Source organism: Ambystoma mexicanum, chromosome 1p (genome assembly GCF_040938575.1).
Source record: "Ambystoma mexicanum isolate Mex_15411 chromosome 1p, UKY_AmexF1_1, whole genome shotgun sequence".
Taxonomy (NCBI): Eukaryota; Metazoa; Chordata; class Amphibia; order Caudata; family Ambystomatidae; genus Ambystoma; species Ambystoma mexicanum.
In genome coordinates this window covers 462,506,710-462,530,660 of record NC_090921.1, presented here as the reverse complement: position 1 = coordinate 462,530,660, position 23,951 = coordinate 462,506,710, and positions in this window count along the sequence as shown.

Sequence of the window (23,951 nt, the reverse complement as noted above, 5' to 3'; positions counted from 1 at the left end):
ATAAAGCACAAGAAGCATTGCTATTTTTGGATAGATATTAGTAACCATAGGTAGAAGGGAAGGCCTGCCCAGTAAATACTGCATTGTATGCACCATGCCCAAATTGGCGAGACCACAGAAATCCCCAGCCATGCCCGAGCTCCCATGAGGATGGCTCACACCCCCCAACTGCTACAATGCCTATTAATTGTTCTAACAATGTTGCAAAGATGTGCGAAAGGAATGTGCCCTACAAGGCTGCGATTGCAGACCGGCGCCTGGTGTGTATGTTATGTCACACTGGCCAAAGCATGACCCGGCCCATCTCCAAGCGACCACATGTTATAGCTCATATTCCATGGCACCAGGTGCCCTTTGACAACAACCCCAAAGTAACAAGTCCTGAGATGTTCAAAGAGGACGGACAGGGCATATCATTGAAGCAACAATCATGCAATTTGTATTGCAAAGTCCTGGGAGGGATAAATTATAGTTCCAAACGAGGGTGGAGACCTTGCAGCCAGATGGCGTGGAGGTGAGTGAGTGAAATGTGTGTGTGTGTGAAGGTTAGAGTTTCCAGAACCTCCTTTGTGTCCTTCTTAAGGCCTGCCAAGCGCATAGTATGAGTAATAAAACAAACTGTATAGTAGGAGTATAATTAATTTGTTTTCTGACCTTCGAAGTGAGAAGCACCCACATGATGGAGGATGGAAGGACTGAGCTGGGACCAACAGACTGGCATCCCATATTGATAAAGGTGGAATATGTATAGGGTCCATTCAATCAGCCGTTCAGGTTTTTATTGTAAGTTGTTGCTCTCATCTGCGTGTGAGATTTAAACGTGTTATCCTTACAAGATCTCGACTTGGGCCATTCTCCATAGCGGGTTGTATTCTCTCTGGTGTGAGTCTTTGGGGGCTTGCCTTCAATTGGTGACCCCTGATGTGATCCCAGTGCCCTCCATCCCTGCAGAGGATGGACCTACAATGACTGGTCCCGACAAAACACATGTTCCGAGTGATTTAGCAGGAGCCATTTCAAGAGAAGTCCTCCCTGCTCTTTGAAGTGGGGCTTGGCTCTGAGGAGAGCGCAGGCCGGTTTTGGAACCCTGTGACGGAGGAGTTCGAGTGAGCACACACATGTGAGTAGACTCTTGTAAGAGATAACAAGTAGGGGACAGATGCATGGGGAAGTATGAAGGGTGTGAGTACGGGGAGAGCGAGGCGTCACAAGGTAAGGCAAAGGTAAGGCAGGGAGCCCCTCCTCGGAAGGGGAGGGGAGGTGATACCACAAGATAATATATTATTTAAAGGACAAGTATAAAAATAAAAGTATTGGTCTCATAATAGGCCTGGAATAATTAGTGGTTGTTATGTTAGCTTGTTATTCGATTGTAAATATTTGTATTTTATCGAATAAAGAGTAGGCCCAAAAAGGGGCGGTAAGTGTGTTGATCGTGGTGTGGTGAGGTATTGGCTGGTTTCGTGGAGTGGTGTATGTGTGCAAGGGAGGGGGATAGAAAGGGGTGGGCGTTGATTTTCTTTGCTTTTGTTGTCCTAAGCAAGCGGCAGCGTGTGCGGCGCATTAGAGTGACTTTGCAGGGTCATTAAGAGATAGCCATCAATAGCATGTGGAGAGGAACACCAATAGAGCATATATATAAGGCCCTGCCAGTGTATCATGATAGGGTGGATAAATATCATAAGCAGTGGATCGCAGAGACATGAGGAGCGGGGATTCCCTGCCCATGGCCAGGGCAGGGCTCACATAACAAGAGCATCCTGGAACACATGTCCACATTTTCTGTAGCAAAATATAAGGGGAAGCAGCTACAGAAGAGAAAGAAATTCTCGATCTTTGGTGTATATTTGAAGGCACAGAAGATCAAGGGAATGAAGTAGAGGTGCAGAGGCAGAAAGAAAAGTGAAGAAAGGGAGAAGGAGAAGGCAGGGTGCCAGTGGAGGGTAGGGGATTATATCCCTTGATAGCATATCCTACAGAAGGGTACACCAATCCAATCTATGTACCTGTTGTGATAGGGACCCCTTCTGCTGTGGTAGGGTCTCCAGTAGCACCAGTAACACCACAGGCTACAGCTCCCCCACCTCCAGATACTCACTCGCCTGAAGTACCAGCATCAGCAGGTTATCGGTCAAGGGAGTTTGAGGATATGTTGACAGGATTACTAACATAACTGAGAAGGATACAGTAAGGGATATAGGGGCATCAAGAGACGGGTCAGGAGAATGGAAATCAGAGGAAGTGCTGCTTAAGATGGATACAGAATGTATAAGAAATGTAGGTGTTGAGAAAGAAAGAAGCCCGGGTGGGATCATTCTGGGACAGGAGAATACAGTGGTGGGAGAGAATGTGGAGGAAGAGGACAATGATATGTTTGCTGAGGGTCAGAGTGAAGGAGAAGGAAGGTGTGAAGAGGCGGCTGAGACTACCCCCGAAGCAGAACGTCTGTGGGCAGGGGGGCAGGTTAAGGAATAGGGCTGGCCAGATGGCGATGGTAAAGAAAAGAGGAGTCATGAAGAATGGTGCCCCTTATAGATAAGGGATATACATAAGGGGGCAGGGAGGACACAGCTGGTGCCATGGCCCCAAATGGATGAGAATAATTTAAGTATGGCACTCCCACAGCTCACAGCAGGGGCGAGCAGGTAGATATATGAGTTTGAAAAGCAAACAGCAATGGTGCCCCTGGCGATAGGGGATCTTAAGAGCTTGCTGGTTGCTGCAATTGGGGACGAGGCTGGGGACGTGTGGGTTAAGGCTGGATACCCGGGAGTTACCCTGGGGGACGATGCACATGATGGGGCATCATTTAATGGAGTTAGAGCATTGGTATGGGACACCCTACGGAGGGCCTTCCCAGATACTCCTGATTTGCAGTCCTTGATGCAGTATACTATGGGTGATGATGAGGACCCAGCTAGATTTATTCTTAAAATGCAAGAGAAGTGGAGAGCTGAGACGGGAGGGCCATGGGATCAGTTGATTCCATTCTTCTGTTTTATTGTACCGAGGGACTTGCCGAATGAAGTGCAGATGGCTTTGGATAAGATTGTGGATAATGAGGCGAAGGGGTGGCCGGAAATACAGAGTATAATACTGCATCATTGTAAAAGGATTAAGGAGCGGGAGACGGAAACAGTCCAAAGGCGTCATGAAGAGGAAACGAAATTGGTGGAGAAAAAAATTGGCAAAGGTAGCTGTCCAGGTGCCTGTATCGACACCTGTACAGGTGGAAGGAACAGGGAGCGCCAGCAAGTCGTGAGTGCCACTATTGCAATGCTCTGGGCTGAAGGAGGACAAGGACAGTGGAGTGGTGGCCAGTAGTACCCCAGCCCTCAGTGTCAGCAAGGAGGGCCACAGCGAGGAAGAGTGGGATTCTGAGGAGCAAGAGGAGGAGGGTTTGGACCCAAGGGGGGTGGGTTCGGACCGTCTCAATGCTTGAATTGTTTAAAGTGGGTGCATTTTACAATGGAATTCAGGAGTAGGTCTGCAGTGGGGTTACCTATGGGCCCCAACAACAGGGCTAAGGGCCCCAAGGGCTGCAAGGTCTAGGGTATCTGCAGGGGGTCAATGATATCAGAACCAGCGGTATCCCCAGGGGCAACACCAAACATACACTCAGCCTCCAGCATCGGCATGCAAGTGCGGCATCCACCACAGCAGCAACAGGGCAGTGCTGCCCCGGTGAACAGGGTACTAAGTGGGGCTACTGCTCCCTTTTGGAGGAGCAGCAGTGGTAGGAGGTAACCCCTTTTTGTTTTCTGGAATGAACACATACACTGATTAGGACAGCCCACAGAGAACACTCACGTGTCTGGTCTTGTCGATGACCATCCACCCTGAAGAGGAACCTTTGGTGGCAGCATAGATAGGAAACAAGCAGTTCATATTAATGGTGGACTCTGGTGCAACTAAATCATGTATCATGGAAGGAAACCTTCCTTTATCAGTAAAATATCTTGACGTGCAGGGATTCTTTGGGACTATTTCCTAGGTTCCATATACAGAGGAGTTAGGCGTAAAGGTGGGAGGAAAGGTAATATGGGTGCCCTTACTATATTCCAAAGGTACCCCTGTAAATTTGTGGGGCAAGGAACAGCTCGGCAAGTTGAACATGACTATATCCTTTACAGATCATGGTATAGTCTGTTCCACACCGGGATGTGCACTGTGACGGCAATGTTGATAATACACACAATGACAAGGAAGGTGGTGGTCCGCGGGATTCCCATAGACCCGGACATGTTTATGTATGGTATTATAGTGCTTGTGGAGGCGGTACCTCAGATTGCCAAACAGTGCTGGCGTGTGCCCACTGATTTTATCTTTCATCCGGCAGTGTCACCTGGGGTGGTAGCGGGAACAATATTATCGCTTGATTTACAAGGGTTGTTGGTTTCGGACAAGAGAGTTGTCCTATTGGGAATGGACAGGGACGGATGTGAGTGGCAAACAGTGCTCTGTGTATATCCAAAGGTACAGCTAAAGGAAATGCTAGATGGTGAATTGTTTGAAGATAATGAAAAAGAGGGGGAAATAATTCTAGTGATTAGTATCCCCTGTGACATAATGATACAGTACCGAAGAGTGCAGTGTCCTTTGATGTCAGTATTAACTCCACCCCCATTTTTTGACTAGGATTTACAGCACGTGCCTTTGCTGTTGTGGACTACACATCCACATGATGTAGGATTACTGAAAGATATAACACCTGTGCGTATGATATGATATTTTATTTCTATCGCGCTCGTACACAAGTGTTTCAGAGCACGAGTATAGCATTGAGGCCAGGTGTGGTGCTGCCCAGGGTAAGACAATTTGAAGTTTATTCGGATACAAATCCATTAACCAAAAAAAAATAAGAAAAAAAAAATCATTCCAACACATGTACAATCCGTCACAGTTTAAACATTCAAATATAGTGATTAAGACAATACCCATTATCGAGAGAGGCAGAGGAAAGTATTTCAAAGACAATACGGGCCCTACTGGACCAGGCGATCGTTGTGCCATCTACATCCCTGTGTAATACGGCAATATACCCTATTAAAAAATCAACAGGGGGCAATTGGAGAATGATTCAGGACTTGCACCCCCTAAATGATGTGGTACAGAAAGAATTTCCAGTTGTTCCGAATCCTGCAGAAATTTCATGTAGCATCCCCAAAGAAGCCACGTATTTTACTGCAGTGGATTTAAAAAATGCATTTTTCTCGATTCCACACTATCATGAGTCGAGGTACCTCATGGCATTTATACAGGGCCAGTTGCGGTTTGAAAACACTATGTTACCTCAGGGGTACCTAGAGAGCCCGAGTATATTTAACAGAATACTGCATACTGATCTGGGGAATATTCATGTTTCTAGTATGATTATCCAGTACATGGACGATCTGCCAGTATGTAGTGACAGTGAACAGCACTGCTGAAGGGACTCCATTGCACTCCTACAATTGTTGGCCTGTAAGGGGTACAAGGTTGACAAGGCCAAATTGCAATATTTTGCCACCAGGAAGTTCTCTATTTGAGGAAGTTCATATCAGTGAATGTTAAAAGAATACTACCAGACAGGACAGCGTAAGTATGCGCCACCCCGAGACCCGCCTCAGTTAAAGAGATACAGAAGTTTGTGGGCCTGTGTAACTACTGCAGGGCCTGGATCTTAGATTACGTGGCATACACAAGGCCACTTCTACAGGCCCTTATGGAAGCACAAACAATAAAGGACCATGAGTTACAGTGGACGGCTGAAATGATCAGACAGTTTGACAACTTAAAAGTAGTAATTAGTTCGGCACCCGTACTGGCCACCCCAGATTACATGCAGGAATGTTATTTGTTTTCACATTCAGATGGCCAACTTATGACAGCAGTGTTGATGCAGAAAAGCACTATGGGTCATAAGCCATTGGCCTATTATAACATCACTTTGGGTGCAGTGATCCAAGGGCAGTTTGTGTGCGAACAAGCTTCAGCAGCTGCTGCTTTTGCAATAGAGAAAAGTTCCACAATTGGAGTGGGGTGTTCAGTCACATTGCATGTGGAACATTTTTTTTTCATTCTAGAAAGGTCAAAATCTACCCTGATTACGCAAAGGTCATCAGCATATGACATCATCATTTCTAAACCTCATAGTTATGTGGTTAAGTTTAAAACAGTGAATCCTGCCACCTTCCTAAAAGACATGCCTACTAAAGAAAACCTGATGCGCACGACTGTGCCCCATATGAGGGGGAGGAGAACGACATTCCCACAGCAAGGGACCGTGCATTGACAGAGGGTGAGATACTTTTTGTTGATGTGTATTCCACAATTGATCAGGAGGTTGGGCAAATATGGACAGGGACAGCAGTGGTGCGACTTGAGGTAGGGGTGTACAAGAAGGTGGTTATGAAAAAATTGCCCATGCATTAATTTGCACAGGCGGCGGAACTCGTAGCGCTCATTGAAGTGCGGAGAGCATCTCAATGGTGTCATGTTACAATATATTCAGACTCGGCGTACGTTACAACAATGGTACACGCCGGTCTATCCCGCTGGAAGAGGAGGGGATTTCGGAAGATGCATGGATCCCTGGTGCAGCATGCAACACTGCTAAAAATACTGATAGAAGGATTATCCCAGCCATCTGTTGTGGCGGTCGTCAAGTGCGCAGCCAACACTAACAGGACAGACGAAATATCAATGGGGAACGCAACTGCTGATGCGACAGCAAAAATGGTGGCGTATCTGCCAAATGAATACCTGATGAGTACGTTGTTACTGCCCCACGGACAAGCAAGCATCCAATACCGTACACAGAATTGCCCATCTTCCCGATTATCGAATTACAAGGAAGGGCACCTGAAAGGGAGAAAGAGTTGTGGTCACAGGGAGGCTGTAAGCAATTTCCAACAGATCTGCTATGGAGGAAGGAGAGCTCTGGGAAGACAGTAATGCCCCAGAAGCTGTTAGCTGTAGCATTTGAACACCTACATTATCCATCTCACATTTCAAAGCAGCACATAGCTGCAGACATACAGGAGGACTGGTTTATATCAAACACCCAGGAAAGCATTACAGAAATGGTCATACATTGCACCACATGTCAAGGTTTCAGTACAGGGATGACCCTACAGATGTTATGGGGCACCTTGCCCCGCGCTACTGGGGCATTCCGTGAATTACACATAGATTACACTGATATGGGTGAGCGTTGTAATGGATCTAGGTATCTCATTGTAGTGGTCTGCCCTTTTTCACAGTGGGTGGAAGCAGGGCTGTGTGCACATCTGGATGCCAAGAGTGCTGTGAGATTCTTAGTGCAGGAGGTTTTCCCGTGATGGGGTGTGTGCAAGGTTTTAAGGTCAGACAATGGCACACATTTCTTGTAAATGACTTCAATTCAGCACTCAATGCTTAGTATGGCCCAATGGAAGCCCTCATTTATATATTTTTATGTCAAAGTTCTTTAAAAATGGATGATGAACCCTTATATAACGCCCCTCTCTTTGAATCCCCCTGACCTCACTGAGCCAAGAAGTAGGTTTGTTTTGCAAATTAAAAGGTTTATTTGAAGAATTGAACAATATATATATATCACACTTTTATGAATAGAATAATATCTGAATAGCGCACTTATGAATATGAACAGTGATCAGTACTCGGTAATATTACAATGTCAACAACTCTGTAATCACTTAGGAGTAGGAACAGGAAGGATACTGTAGCAGAGAATACTTTATATGATTCAAGGAAATGCAATGATGGAAAGAATGCAACACAGAAATAAACTTGATATGATTTCAACAAAAGATAATATGATCACTTTTTCCCGTGTGACTACTCACTCCCCACCCCCTGATGCAATATGAAGGGATTGAAATGAGGGCACACATATTTCAGGAATATTAATCAACAATGCAATTCAATCCCAGTTCCCCCAGCAAGCTAGAGAGAACAGGTATGATTTTAAAACACAGGTCAAAATGCTTTTGAATGTGATTGCAATGGATGGGAAAATATGCTAAAATGATTTTAATTCACTAAAGAGTTTCAGGATAAGTGGTAGTTACTTTGGATTGGTTCAGGTCAACACTAGCAATGATTCATGAATGATTAACATATTGAAAACGAATCTCAGCAGTTGAAAACAAGAAACAGCTATTCTGACATATGTTGAAATTGAGCTAAATTGCAATTCGTGGCACTTTTTCTGCGTGCGATTACGGAAAAACTATAGGACGTGCGGTTCAAAAGTTACAGAGGTTTTTGTGAAGGTAGATTTTTCAGAAATAGAATCAAGATTTCAGAAATGACAGATGCGCTTTACAGATTTCAAATCAACCGGATGGACACAAGATTCTATAATGCAATTCTGAACAGGTTGAAATGGTTGGAAGAGGATTACTTTAAACTAAGAGCTTGGTTAAGGACAGTTCTAGACTAGATATTCACTCCTATGCTTTGGAATGGAATGCGCCTCATCAAAGATATGGTCAAGAGTTTGACTTCACTTGCCACCGGACAGGTCTCAGTCACTGGGTTCTGCTCACAGCACGGCCTCTGGTCTGCTCGGTCCCTCGGACTGGATCTGATGGGTTCTGGATACAGCTCTGCTTTCTGGGTCTGGATATGGGTTCTAGCACAGGGTTCTTAGCTGGAAGCAAACAGCACAGCCCGGCTGTTGAAGGTGAGAATCAGGTTGCTAGATTCTGCAGGCCTGCTGAGAAGAGTTCAGCTTTTGGTATTGGGCCTTTCTGCTTCAAAGTTCTGGAGTCTGGATTCAAAGTTCTGGTCTCTGGGTCCTAAGTTCTGGTCTCTGGATCTAGATCTGGAGTCTGAAATCTCTGTCTGGATATTGTCTGGATCTGGTCTGGCAGGATGCTTTGCAGGAATCAGTGAGTAGTAGAAAAGAGTGTGTTTTTCATCTGTCCTAGCAGTCCTTATTTATGGGTTTCCAAAGTGGGTGGGTAGGCTGATTCTCTATGCCCATCCCTCTAAGGATTTGATAGGTTAGAGGATTCACTGTCTCCTGACTGGAGAAAGGATCAGCGTGTTAGATTGAGTCAGAGTGATGCTGTGTTTATGGCTTAACTAAAATCCCTCCCCTTTGCTTTTTCATAGCACCTATTTTTCCCAAAAAACATGTTTCCCAGATACACAAGTTGTTCATAATACATATACACATCACAGATTAATTAAGGCATGTCTCTGTTCAAGTCCCATGTTCCTACGAGCTTGGGTTCAGAAATGACAACATTTTGCGCTTTTGGTGGGTTACCCAATATTCATTCTGCTCCAAATTTGATACATGCATTCATATGCTCTCTGAGCATATTAATGTAGGTTTTTATGTTTCTAGCATAAACACTGTATCTACAATATTAATAAATTCTGGGGTTTAGTCTCAGAACATCACACGGCGTCCAGCTTAGTCTTAAATTGCGAGTGAATTTATCATTTTAACCATCTCAAAGTTTTACATTTTTGTCAGCTTGGTACACTTAGTTATAAGCAATTTTATAAAACATATATTTCCTGGACTATCTGAATCCACAATGGTTTGTCTCTGCCTCCTGGATCTGGCTGCCTCAGAGGTTACATGTCCTGTCTCTCCCAGAGCAGTTGTTCACCAGTTACACCCAAATCAGCATATTCCTATTCATCCCAAAGCCCCCATTGTTCCTTCCTCCGGGCTGCAGAGAAAATCTCCTCCTCTCCTGATTTATATGTCAATGCGATATCCTCTCCTGTTGGTGGGAAGGCCCAAGGTGTAAAGGGTTCTCATTAAAAGAAGGACTCTTGAAGTTTAACTAAATCAGATTACCTTCTGGTCAATTGCAACATAGTTCCTTGTAAAAAAAATACATTTATAAACTTACAATAAGCAACATATCTTTAAATCAAGTCTTTTTCAACAATGAAATCACTGTGTGGCACTCGATATGGCATTTTGATGGAATTCTCTTCTTTGTGATAGTTTGGGGTTCCATGTTCAACTTTACCCAAAATAGTTTTAAAATGCCGGCTTTCTGGTAGAGGTGAGCAACGGTACTACACCCATTTTTGACAGCTGTCTTTCCATCAGTATCCTTAAAATAGGATTTTGTTCTGAGAACATATGATTTTTTCTGACATTGTATTTGTGTGGATTATTGCAGTAAATGATGTGGAACACCCAACAAAGAGGTTGGGTCTTTTAGGGTGGTTTGTGAGCCATGATTTTAGCACTTTGACACCCAAGAAAACGGATTTTTGAAACCAGCTCTATTTCTTTTTCAATCAGCATTGCTATTTCCAAGTGGTTTCAGGCTGCTTTGTGGGTAGCCCAATGGTGGTTTTAGGCAGTGATCTCCTGTGCTCACTAAAATAGGCAAAAGTGGATGGCAGCCTATTTTTCAGGTTTTCACTGTGCATTTTCTGGTGATTTCTGGTGAGCAGCATGCTTTCCGGCGGCCATTATGATGTTTCTGCTGACAGCAATGCACAGTGATGTTGCAGGGCTTGGATCAGTGGGTTGATACATCCCACAAGCCCCCCTCTTGCGATGGCCATTGATCTTTCATCGATGCAACTTTGCAAGACTGGGATGTCAGCCTCATCTCTCCGGATTCCACAAATGGCACAGTTCGGCACAGTTCATTGTCTTTTCCTCCATCAGGGGTGGATCGCTTGGTTCTCTTTGGCAGTCCTGATGAGAGTATTGAGCGATACCCCAGGCCCCTCGGATCTTTGCTCGTGGTCCCCGGGTCATCCTCCTTGGTCAGTCTCCATGGTTTCTCTCTCCTAGGATGACAAAGCAAAAAGGCCAAAACATATTCGTAGACATTTCCCCACCACTATTAATGTAGTGGGGCCGGCATATACATTTTATAAATAGGGAGACATTTGTATTTTTATTATTGTATTTTATAGACTATAAGTGGAATATTTTAGAGTTGGAATTTTATTGATCTGGAGCAGCCCCCTCTGTGGTTCCAGAAGACTCCTCTAGTTGTTGCAGAGTGTACCTGGGATGGCAACACTTTAGCTGATTAATATGGACCCACTTATCTTCCCCCTCTGCCAAACTGCCTTTGGGGATGCAGATCTTGTAGGCGACTGGTGAGATCTTGTCTACAATTTCAAAAGGTCCCTTCCAGGTAGGCAGAAATTTTCGCTGTTTGGCCTGGTTCCTTTGGAAATTGTATAGATAAATCCGGTCTCCAACATTGTATTCTTTCCTGGTAGTCTTCAAGTCATAGTGGGTCTTCATGCTATCGGGTGATCTTTCTAGATTTCGCTGAGCATAGGCAAAAGCATGTTGAAGGTGTTTTCTTACATTTTCAACATACTCATGAGTTGTGGAGGCATTGATCAATGTCTGTTCTTGGGTCCTGTAAAGCAGATTCTGGGGAAGCACCATCCTGCGTCCAGTCAGCAACTCAAACAGTGACATTTTAGTTGCAGATGAAGGGGTAGATCTGATGGCCATTAGGACTAGAGGTAAACAAATATCCCAACGTGGCCCAGAATCTGCCACAAATATTTTTAATATGCTCACAATGGTTTTGTTGTAACATTCTACTGCACCACTAGAGGCTGGCCGGTAAGCAATATGTAGCTTCCTTTTAACCCCAAGTATCTCCCACATCGTTGTCATTACTTCGCTGGTGAAATGGCAACCTCTGTCTGACTCAATCCTTTGGGGTAGTCCAAAACGTGAAAAAGATGTGATAGATCAACAGGGCAGCTGCTGTTTCTGCCTGGCAGTTTGGGGCCGGGAGACATTCCACCCATTTAGTAAATAAGCATGTCACAGTCAACATATACTTATTCCCCCTAGAGGAGCGAATCACAGGCCCAATGAAATCTACTTGCCAATCTAACCATGGCAGTGTCATCCCCCTCTTTTGGAGAGGCGCACAGTGTGTGAGGGATGTTGGCTGAAATTTTGCACACACAAGACACCCCTTCAAGTATTGGTCGAGGTCCTGCCCCATGTGTGGCCAGTATGCAACCTCTCTTAAGATTTTAAGTGTTGTATGAAACCCCCTATGACCGGCCGTGGCCGCATCATGGGCATGGCTTAACATCAGGCTTCAGAATGAGGTAGGAACCGCCCACTGATCATGGCCAGCTTGGGATTTCCTTACCAACAAACCGTCTTGGATTCGGAACATTTTTGGACATTTTATCAACACTCTGAGGTCCTCTTTCCCTATGTAATCGGTATCCGTCAGGGGAAATTTCTCAGGGTCGATAAAATTGACCAATTATTGGATCCCCTTTCTGAGCCGTATTCAAATCAGCATCTGGGCTCTCCTTACTCCATTGTGCAGTTGAAAGATCATTGTGAGCATTTGTCTGGGACCTAGTGATAGCAGTGACCTGGATTTCCCCCAACAGGGACTCCATCTCTATTAGATCCCCTTGGATGGCCCGGTTTTGGCCAGCTGATCAGCTAAGTCATTTCCAGTTTTGTCTGGTCCCTCTACTTTGGAATGACCTTTGATCTTTTTCCAATAGATGGTCATTCCATTCGAGGTGACCAGATCATCAATATTTCAAATTAACTTCCCATGTTTCAAGGGTTTGTTATTAGCACATAGCATGCTTCTGGTTTTCCAGTATGCCAGGTGCTCCACAAACCCGTTCCGTACATAATCTGAATCCGTGATTCTGACCAGTTCATGGAGTTGATGTTGGACAGCAGTGAGGATGGCTTGATGCACAGCCATCAACTCTGCCACTTGACTACTTTGGGGACCAATCTTGTACCCAGTAGAGGGTTCTGGGGACTCATTCACCCATGCATTCACTACGCCGGCCACAAGTTCTTTTTCCCTGTTGTTGTCAACATGGTAAGAGCATCCATACACATAGACAGTGGGCATTCCCTCACACTTGTCGTCTTCAAACACTTTGTGTGGGGAATTAAGGTATGCCTCCATGTTGTCCTTGATTTTTAGACTTTCGTCCTCGAGACAGTTTTCTCTGGCACAATCATGCAAATTAGCCAGAACTTGCGCGAGGGGACTCTTCTTGTTTTGGCCATATCTGACCTCAACAGGAAAGCCTTGCATTGACAGAATCCAGGAAGTAATTCGGGAATTACTCACATTTCCGGCCTGGATTCTGTCACTTTGAAGATATTGCAGAGGCTGGAGTGGAGTCTCCACTACAATGTGTTCCCCCTGGATAAACAGGCGGTAATTCTTCAATGCCCACACCGTTGCCAGGAGTGCCTTCTCACAGTCGTTGAATTTTTACTCCACAGAAGATAAAGTTTTACTCGCATAGGAGATTACTTTATTGACCTTGTCATGCTTTTGGTATAATACTGCAGTCAAGCATATATTAGAGAACCCTGTCTCCAAGAAGAACTCCTTGTTTCTAACACGGTAAGCTAGGCAAGGTGCTTGTGAGAGGCTTCTTTTGAGTTGTCTTACTGCCTCGGATTGTTCTGGACCCCATTCCCACTTGACCCCCCCTCCAAAAGATGAAGCAGGGGTCTGGTGATCTCTGCGTAGCCCTCAATGAACTTTCCACTATAATTAGTCAGTCCAAGGAGGCTCCTTAGTTCCCGCAGAGTTGTGGGGTCCTTCAGTTTCTGGAGTGCTTCCACTTTCTTTTCCTGGGGACAGAGACCCTGAGGAGTAATCTCATGCCCCAAGAAATTCACACGGGTTCTACACCACTGTGTTTTCTGAAAGGAACGTTTTGCTCCGGCGGCCCTCAACTGTGTCAGAACATAACGGATCTCCGCTATGTGTTCCTCAACAGTTGAGCTTTTGATGAGGGCCTCATCTACATAGGCCAAATTACCCCTCTCACCCAGGTCGGGCATGGCCTTATGTAGGAAAATGTTGAACTCATTGCCGGAGTTGAGGTATCCGAAGGGAGTCCGGGTCCATTTGTACTGCTGGCCCCCAAAGGTAAAAGCCAGCTTGTATTGGTCCTCCCTACTGACAGGCACAGTCCAGTATCCATTCTATTGATTCTATTGCAGTGAATACCTGTGACCCCTGGATCTGGGCCAGCCCTTGGTCAACGTAGGGAAGAGGCCATCGGGAAGTATGGACCCGTTTGTTGAGCTCCCTAAGGGCAGCGCAGAGTCTCCACTGGCCGTTTGGCTTCAATATCCCCAGCACCGGATTATTGAAGGTGCTGTGGACTGGACGGATTATCCCACGGGACTCAAGGTTCTTAGTGATTTCAGTAAGGGACTCCATTGATGCGAGAGGCATGCGATATTGCTTCACAAACACTGGAGTCATACCGGGGTCCGTGGGAATTGTTGTTGTGTGGATGTCAGTGCAACCACAATCATATGAGTCCACCGCAAAGAGATCTTGAAACTCAAAGAAAACTTGTTTCAACTTTTGCTTCTGCTCCAGGGTCACACAGGCATCAGCTAGGTTGACTCTCTCTTCAACCATCTGCCTGAAGCCTGGAAAGACTTCTGGTTTCGCTATCTCAGCGGCCTCCTCCAGCTGGGTGGAGAAGTCCCAGGTCAAAGTGTTGATTTGGACTGGTGGATCAGGTGGGAAACGCAGCCCTCATGGACCTGGAAAATCACCTCATCCCTCCTGAAGTCACAAGTCACATCTTCCTTACCATAAGGGCAGGAAGTGTACACCAGGAAGTTCCCCCCATGCCGGGTGAAGATCCTGTCTGGTATTGTATTGTCATCACTGTCACTGTCAAAACAGTCCTTGGGGATTGGTCCTAACAGTTCATTCCCTAAATCAATGGAATAATGTCAATCATCAACCGTCATTCCAATAATGGTGCCTGCGGCTAGAGTGATACTCTTTAAGTCGCTGTTATCCACCACTATTGGAATGGTGTCATGTTCTATATTGACTAGTGGTGTTGGGTTTACCCCCAACCCTTGCTGTTGGACAGAAGCATTTAGATGAATATAAGCATCAGGGTTTTTCAATTTCTATCCTCTTTTAACATTCACTTCCAGGGAGAATTGCCGGGTCCTTTCTGGGATGGTGACTTCGTCTCCAATCTGAATTTCAACTGCATAAGGTAGCAGTTGAGCTGACCTAAATGCTTTCTCTGGATCATCAAAGCCCATGGGATTATCCACTAATCGGGTTCAAGCCTTGAAGTTTATTAGGTCCAAACTAATGGCAAAGTGATTGAGAATGTCACTGCCTAAGTAAAAAGCCGTGGTGACGTCTTGCACGACCCAACAATTATGGACTATGCTCTTGTTGCCTATGGAGATTTGGAGCATACACCTGCTTGGCAGGAGATGTTTGGAATTGGGTGCTTCCAGATCCATTTCCCATTTGTCTATAAGTCTAAAAGTGGGAATGGCTGGATCTTTTGGGAGTTGGCGGAACATGGCTTCGCTGATGAAGCTCTTACCATTGTTCACACACTCGGGCGAGAACAGAGTCGTTCCCTTCATTTAACTGAACAGGGATGAACAACTGCTCTCCAATTTGCTGAATATCAGCCAGGCTCTGAGCTGATTTCACCTCTTTCTGGACTATTGGCGTGGAAATGTCTGATTGTGGATTGGTAAAGAATTTCATCATCAGTCTGTTGTCCTACTGCTATTACTGTCACGTCTGGAATTTGGTTGTTCTGGAAGTGAAATTCTACTTGGTCAGATTTTTTTTAAACCATGTGGCATGTGCCGTTTAAACTAACATGGTTGACACTCCGTTTCAATTTCATGGGTCGGCTTGTCTGGGTCCAGAGGACCTTGTTTACACAATCTATTAGAGGTGACAACCTTCTCAGGAGGTCATTCCCTATTACACAAGGGGTGCCCTCTGGAGTCACTACTATAACCGGATGTTTCACCTTGTGTCGCCCAATTTTAATGTCCAAATCCACAGTCCCTTGGACAGGAATTTCCTTCCCATCAAAGTTCTGAAGTTGTCCAGGAAGAGAAGTGAGAGGAATTTGGTAATTCTCCCCTCTTCCTGAGTTTAGTTCATCAAAGGCCTTTCTGGACAGAAGGGTAGCTTGGGATCCAGTGTCCACCAGTGCCAAAATTGTACCCTGCCCCTGTACCGGGGGCATAGTATCTTCCCTCCTTCTCCACAAGGGGGCACAGATAATGCACATTTTTGGACAACTGGTGGGCTAATTTTCTGGTTTTGGACATTGAGAGAGAAGGGATTTTGGGCAGAGTTCTGTTGAGAATCGTGGGAATCTGCAAGAAAAAGTTGGCAACTGGAGATCCCTCTCCTTCAAATTGGAAGATCTGCACCTCCTCCACAAAATGGGTCTGTTTGGGTCCTTTGTTTCTCCTACCCCCCCTCTGCTCCTTGGGTGGCAGACTTTCAGGGGTAGGAGATTTTGTTTCCGGTTACTCGGTTTCCAGGGGCTGTTTACAAGTGGGGAAGGAAGCTTCCTCCAAGGCTTTATACCCCCCTTCCCCTTGTGCCTCCTCCCTGGGAACCAGTGGTTTGTCGGGGTGCTGTCCCCGTCATTGTCCTGGAGCACCAGGTCCAAAGTTTGGGGGATTCTGCACCGGCATGCCCACCTGAGGGTTCTGCAGAGCTCTCAGCATGCGACCCAGATCCATTGCCATATTTTGGACCTGGCGCTCTAACTATGAAACCCGCTCAGGCTGATACGGGGTTCTGTTTTCTCCTGGGCTGATCCCGGGACGGGTAGCTATCCCTTCTCTAGTAGTACCCCGGGTTGGGAAGATTTGGGTGCCCCTCCACCCTTGGGCTCCCCTCTCCCGGATTAGTTGGTCTGGGCTCAGGGAAGTGGGGAAAGAAGGACGGATGATTTTGAGGTTGGAAGTTCTGTGGGTACCTGGGGAAGAAAATCTGCCCAGGATTTGGTGACTACCTCCTTGACTCCCTGTCTGTGACTGGCCCGAGGGCCTTATGGGCTTGGAATTATTGTGTGCAGGCAAGTTTTTAGGCCCCCCTATCTCCAAATCCAAAATGGGGGAAACCTTTACCTCTGCCACCTTGGCAGGAGTGCTGGATGGTTTGGGGTTTTTCTGAGCATTATTTTTATTTTCTATGGGCTTTTGCACCTGATAGATTCGGGTGGCCTGTTCAATTACCTAGTCTAGTGACCTTTTCTCATGAAAATCTCTCACTAGCTGGGTCATGATGTATTTGGGTAAGGCATGGTAAAAAGTGTTAACAAATTCATTGCTATCCGTGAGCACCCTTTTGGTAGTCTGCGCAAAGGCACGCTTCAACTCCTGCACAAATTCTTGTGGGGCCTGATCCTCCCCACATGGTAATTGTAGGCTGCCTTGCAAGCCTCTTGCAAGCCTCTTGGGGATTTCTATGAACAGAAAAGTGCTTTAAGATGGCCGCCCTATATGTGGACCATCTTGAATGGTTTTGATCCTCCAGCCCCACAAAGAAACTGGAGTATTCTGGGGAGAATGTCCATTTTACGTACTGAATGCAGCTAGTGCTGTCTTTCAAATGGAAAGTCTCCATCATTTTCTCAAAGAGCTCCAAGTGTTCCCAAACAGAATACTTGGAGTTCTTATGATAAGGAGTGATGACGCTCCTTATTGCTTTGATCTGTTTTAAGGGGTCCTTAAGCAAGGCCCTTTTTGCCTCATTGGCTTTCTTGGTTTGGGTAACCCTGTTCTATTCATCCTCTGACTCAGAAGCACTGCTCCCAGAGGTGCCCGTCTGATCTTCCAGGTTTTCCTGGATTCTGCGAGCCTGGGAATGGCTGGCAGAATGTGGGGACCTAGTCTCCTGTCTCCTGGGACGCTCAGAGGAGTCTTCTGATTCCTCCTTGCTCCCAGGATTTGATAGGCACCCCCCCACTGACCTAACTGGGCAGAGGTTTTCAGGATGCCCTTAGTGGGCCTACTCTCCCAGGGTTCCCCACTAAACTTCACAGTACTTGGGTGCCCATACCCAGATGCCCGCCCATCCATGCCTGGGAGGTACTGGTCCATGAGTCCCATATTTCTAACTGGATAGTAATCTGTTATCCCGGTGGCCCTGGGCTCATGTGCGCCAGGGGACATGGGGGTGGCAGAGTCCAGGGACTGGGGGAGATGGAGGCCTCTGGTACTAGGGCTCCTGAGGTTATGCTCAGGTGTTTCCCTTTCCCAGCGAACCTCATCTCTATCAGCACCTGCTCCATATTGCCATGCAAGAGCCTGAGCTTTCAGTTCCTCAGTCAAGGCCTTACTAGACTCGATCAGTCTCTCTTGCATGGCTACCTGTCACTGGAGCCTATCATTGTACTGACAGAGAGCCTCATTCTCTCTCTGTGCTTCCTGGAGTACTGGGCCAGTCTTTGCTGCAGGAGGGTTACCTCCTGAGTCCCGTCCCTACTGGCCTGCTCCTTTCTTGCCAGAGCATCTTCCACCCTCCTGGTGTGCTCCAACAAGTTTTGATGCTCTTTTTGGAGGTCACCCAGTCCCAGAGGGCCAGGTGATTTTCTTCCAGCTTCCCTTTTAAGTTACAGACTTCCTGGCCTAAGGTATCCCTTTCCTGAGCAAGAGCCTGCCTCTGCGCCGCCAGGTCGTCCCTCTGCCTTTGAAGGGCGCCAGCTTTCTGGTGCTCTTCCTTAAATTCTGCCTGGGTGTCCAGGTCTTTCAGAAATAATTTGTTGCACTCTGCCTTCTCTCTATCCAGGTGGCTTTGCAGGCTGGCTACCTGCTCTGTGCATGCCCTGTTGAAGTCCAGTTGTTGCTCCAGCTTTTTCTGGCTCTGCAGTAGGGAGTCCAAACCTTCTTGGTACACCTTCTGCAAGGCCGGAATTCTGGTATCCTGGTCTGCCCTTTCCTTTTGCAGGATACCCATATCCTCTTTGATTTTAACCAAATACTGTCTACTTTCGTTTTCTGACTCCTGGCTCCTCTGCAGCTCCTGCTCAGAAGATTCCAGATCAGATTTGGCCTTCTCTAATGTCATCAGTTGCCTACTTGCCAGACCTTGGCCTTCCACACATTTGTCCTGTATGGCTCCCATATATAAATATAAATATGCTGCTACCCTGGTGTATTGCTCGCCCAGAGTGCACGGAGAGTCATTAATCACCAGCGCAGTTGCAGAGCCAATACTTTGAACGCAGGTAGACGACGCAATGACTTACAACCACACGCACGCTTAGAAAATAATGAGCACTTATACGGCTATTTATTCATAGCTTGGAAGCAACAAGTGATAACACAGAAATAAATCACAGAAAAGACAGAGAATTCAAAAGAAAATACATCACCGTGGGCGTAACTGAATCCCTCATCTCGCCAGAAGCGGCTGGAAGACCCCGGTAACAGCCAGGCTGAGAGCACAACAGCCCACAGGTATGTCGGACAAAGGCGTCCCCCGTCCGACTGAGGTCTTTGTGCTTATCTCGTCTGACCGCTGAGGGGTTTCGCATATATGCACTCCTCAAACAGGGGTGGCAATTTCTCAAACCTTCTAGCAATGCGCTTGCGCATTGATAAGTGACCGTTGGTTGCCAGCTGGGTCAACCGACAGTAACCTCAAGGAGCAAAGCGCTTCCCTCCTCTCCTAAGAACAAACACCATGGAAAACAGTTCCATAACTCATAGCAAGACATAACAAAACCAGCTTTCCCAGCAGAATGTCCTTGACTGGCTGCACACCAGGTTTGGAAAGCATGTGTTTTCAGCAAAGCAAATTCAGCTCTCAGCAAAGTAAGTACAGCTTTTCACTGAGGCATGGAATAAATATCCATTATGGCTCGGAGTGCCCGCAGAATGCACAGCGCACCAGCGCCATGTTTTAGCTCAAGCATAACAATTCCACCCTTGGATATTTATCTTCCATAGACCAGTGGCAGGGGAGCCGGTCTCTGGAACCGACGAAACATTAGAACTAAGTTGGGAATGCATTAAATACAACAAAAACAAGCTATTATGATAGCTAATATAATACAAATGCAAGCAAAAGCGTAACGCAGTGTTCCCCCAATATCAGGAATCCATGAAAATAACCAATCCCACCAATTCCCAGTATGATCTTGGGACACTTGAGAAATGAGATCCCTCAAACCTCGAATATGACTTTCAATGGATCGTGAATGGTCACTTAGATTGAAACAACACATACCTTCAACTGCGTTACAACCTAAATTATGCTTCAGCAATAGATAATCAACGGCAGCCCTGTTTTGCAAAGTTGCTTTTCTAATAACTTTGCTGTCAAGGAGTAACTCTTCTAATGCTTGAGAAGTATGATTGAGTCCTTTTACTACTAGACATGCTAATCTGATTAAAGATTTGTAACCCGCAGCAGCTAAACCCCAAACTCCCACTAATGAAAGGGTTAATGCTAGAACCTCAGCCTCCGATAGCAAATACACATGTGAATCACAATCGGGGGATGGACCCACAGACTCGAAAGTTGACCTTTTGCTTCGAGATATTGCTGGGTGCAAAGGGAACATCATTAGTCCTAATCGAGTTAAGGCACATGGACCTCTGGAAATGTTAGCTGGAATGTAACTGTATGTGATGTTGCCGCAGGAAAAGAGCCATCCTGTTGGAAGTTTCACATGATTCAGATGACTGGCAGCTATCACTGTATGATTGCAAGACATAGTATTCTTCATACTGGTACATGTGCTTGGAACTCGTGAACACAATCGTTTCTTGAACACAGTTTGATTTTGCTGTTTGGTTAAATTGAGCTGTTGGCATTTGCCAATTTCTTTTGCATTGCATGTCATAAAGTAACACACATCGCCTTGAGTTACATTGTAGGTTATAATATGTGTCAAGTTTCTCCATTTGCGATCCGTTTCCTGTCAAAACCTGCAGTACTCATAGACGGAAAAGGATTGCCTAATATCTAAATCTTGAACCAAAGAATCATTGTGCGTGACGCCGAAAATGTGCTTCAGAATCGGAAATGGCGTTGGCACAGCTACTAAGCAAGTAGTCAGTAAAGCTTCAGCATTGGGCACGTCAGTGAGGCAAAAGTGCGTAATGTTGGCACCTGTTGTGCCAAATACATCCACATATTCTCCGTTTGGTGATCATTGGGGAATATTTTCGCAGTCCTGAAGACGCCTCTCGCATAGCTGGGATCAATGTTGTTTTCACTTGCACCTGACGTGTTTGTCGCATTCCATAAATCCATGTCTTCAGTCTGGCTGGCTATTCGGCATCGGTATAGGGCTGCTTTTGGACATCATTACTCATCATGATCGGTTTCCCCTGGATCGCTGGCACAGATGTGACATTTTTTATTGGTAGCAGCATGCCATTTGACTCTCCCGAACGGAGTCCATTTAGTCCCACAATTACACCAGCCAGACACAGGATCTACAAGGCAAACCCAGAAAAGAGATATCAGTGTTGAAAATCACTCTCTTTGGTAACATTTTTCTGCGGGCACATACTGCCATTTCTTTCTCCATCACTAAGACTACTTGGTCTTTGCCTGATGCAATGACATCTGCGGGCACTGGTGGGCCACTTGGCCTTTCCACCCACACCTTCGCACCCAGTACCATACTGTCTGAAGAGCCAAAACCACGATCCCCACGGGTAGTTAACACTGTAGGAGGCTCCTCCTTCTTAATAATGGACAATTTAACAGGAATGATAATTAGTTGGGCCACCCGATCGCCCTTGTGGATTGGTAACAATCGGTCCCCACTATTCATCAGGATGACTTTGATCTCGCCTTGGTAATCGGCATCAATGACCCCTCCCAACACTTGAACTCCCTTCAATGCTAGGCCAGATCTAGGGGCAATCCATCCCATATGCTCTGGGGGAATTTGTACTCCAATCCCTGTTTCAATTACAACAATCCCTATTGGGTCTAATCTGATTTCCTCATGGGAATGCAAGTCCCATGATTTCCTCATGGGAATGCAAGTCTACCCCTGCTGACTCTGGGGTCACCCGATAGGGAGCTAAAGAACCCGGGGTAATTTCCCAGTACACTAGGGTTTCTCTAACTGAGTTGGGTCGAATCTGTAAATCAGGAATCATTAGCCTCATCAAAGGAGTTTCATGATCATTCACAGGCCTATTGTTCAGCACTTGCGCTGCATCAAACACACGATCACGCCAGCCTGCTAAACTGCCATCTCCAGACTTGCACAGCTGTTCTTACAACAAACCATTCATCCGTTCAATTAATCCTGAAGCGGCAGGGTAATAAGGCACATGGTAGAGCCATTCAATACTTTTTTCCTGACAATATTCCTGAATCAATTTGCCTTTGAAGTGTGACCCATTGTCACTTTGAATCAGTAAAGGCACTCCGTAATGCAATATGATCTGATATAACAACTTAATGGTGTTCAGTTGTGTGGCACGCTTGCACGGCAAAAGCATCATGTATCCTGAGTATGGCCCTCATTACGAGTCCGGCGGTGGAGCATGGTGCTATTAGCACCATGGTCCATGCCGGACTCCGGCATGGTGGATGGCGAAATTACCGCCCCATTCCAAGGTGAGTGGGGCGGTAATTGTCCATTCACCATTTGCCCTTCCCCATTCCCATTTTTGCCCCATAGGGCATAATGCGAATGGGGAAAGGCGCTAAGTACGGTGCCGCAGATTGCGGCACCGTACTTAGCACCAAGGTCACTTTGCGGCATGGGTTTTAACGCCTGCAAAAAGCAGGCGTTAAAACCCGGGACCTCTTAATCAGGTGTTAAGGGTTAACAGCGCCTACGGCGCCGTTAAACCCTTAACGCCTGACTTGTAATGAGGGCCTATGTATCCACAATAGTGCATGCATACTGACAACCTTTACTGATTGGCACGGGACCGATATAATCAATCTGCCAAATTTGACCTGGTAACTTTCCTCTTCGCAATGTACCCCGGACAATCTGAGGGATAGGCCTATGCTGTTGGTGTTGGCACACTGGACATTGCAAAATGATCGTTTTCACTACCTCTAAAGGAATATTGATTCCTCGAGCTTGTGCCCACCTAATAGTAGCCTTTTCTCCAAGGTGCCAACATTTCTGGTGAGCCCATTCAGCCAAACCCTCTAAATTGTCTTCCTGAGCCTCCGTATCCACAGATGAAATCTTGGTGTGTTAATCTGCAACAGAATTAAATCAACGTTCTAATGAGTCTGTAGCACAATGCGCGTCCACATGATACACAGTGACTTCACTTTGTGATAACATTTCCACAATATCTTGCCACAGTTCTTTTCCCCACAACTCTTTTGAATGAATCTTCCACCCATTATTTTGCCAGGTTGGCAACCACACCGCCAACCCATTCGCCACTGACCATGAATCCGTGTACAAATGACATCGACCAGGGGTCTCTTGTTTCAATGCCTGGTAAACTGCATAAAGCTCTGCAAACTGACTGCTCTTCCCTTTCCTTGATGTTGTCAAAATCTTTTTTGTCTTGGGATTATACGACACCGTTTTCCAGTATCGCTCTGTTCCCCCATATCGGGCCGAGCCATCCGTGAACCAGACATGCTCTGCCTGTTCCACGGTCAAATCGCCATAAGGTACTCCCCATTTCACGGGAGACTCGCGTTTTTCAGGCACTTCCGGTGGTATGTAATTTGAGGGCGGTATGTTGGCTACTTGCTCATGTAATTTTGCAACTCCACCCTTCCCTGATTTGGCTCTGTCTTGAATGTACCATTTCCATTTAATTATGCTGGCTTCTTGAGCATGTCCTATTCTATGTGTTTTAGGAGAGCTCAGTACCCATTGCAAAATCGGTATTTCAGGCCTCATCAATACATCATGGCCCACCGTCATTTGCTTGGTATCAACAAGGGCCCAATAACATGCCAGCAACTGCTTCTCAAACGGAGTGTATGAGTTACCAGCATCGGGTAATTTACGGCTCAAAAACCCCAATGGCATACGTTTCATGTCTTGTTTCTGCCACACACTCCAGTTAGCATAATTGTCTTGCACAGACACATTCAACTCCACTTCGGTTCCTTCAATGGCCATAGATCAAGTACCTGCTGCACGGTATCTTTTGCCAAATCAAATGCTTTTTGCTGCTCTTCCCCCCACTGAAACTCACATTT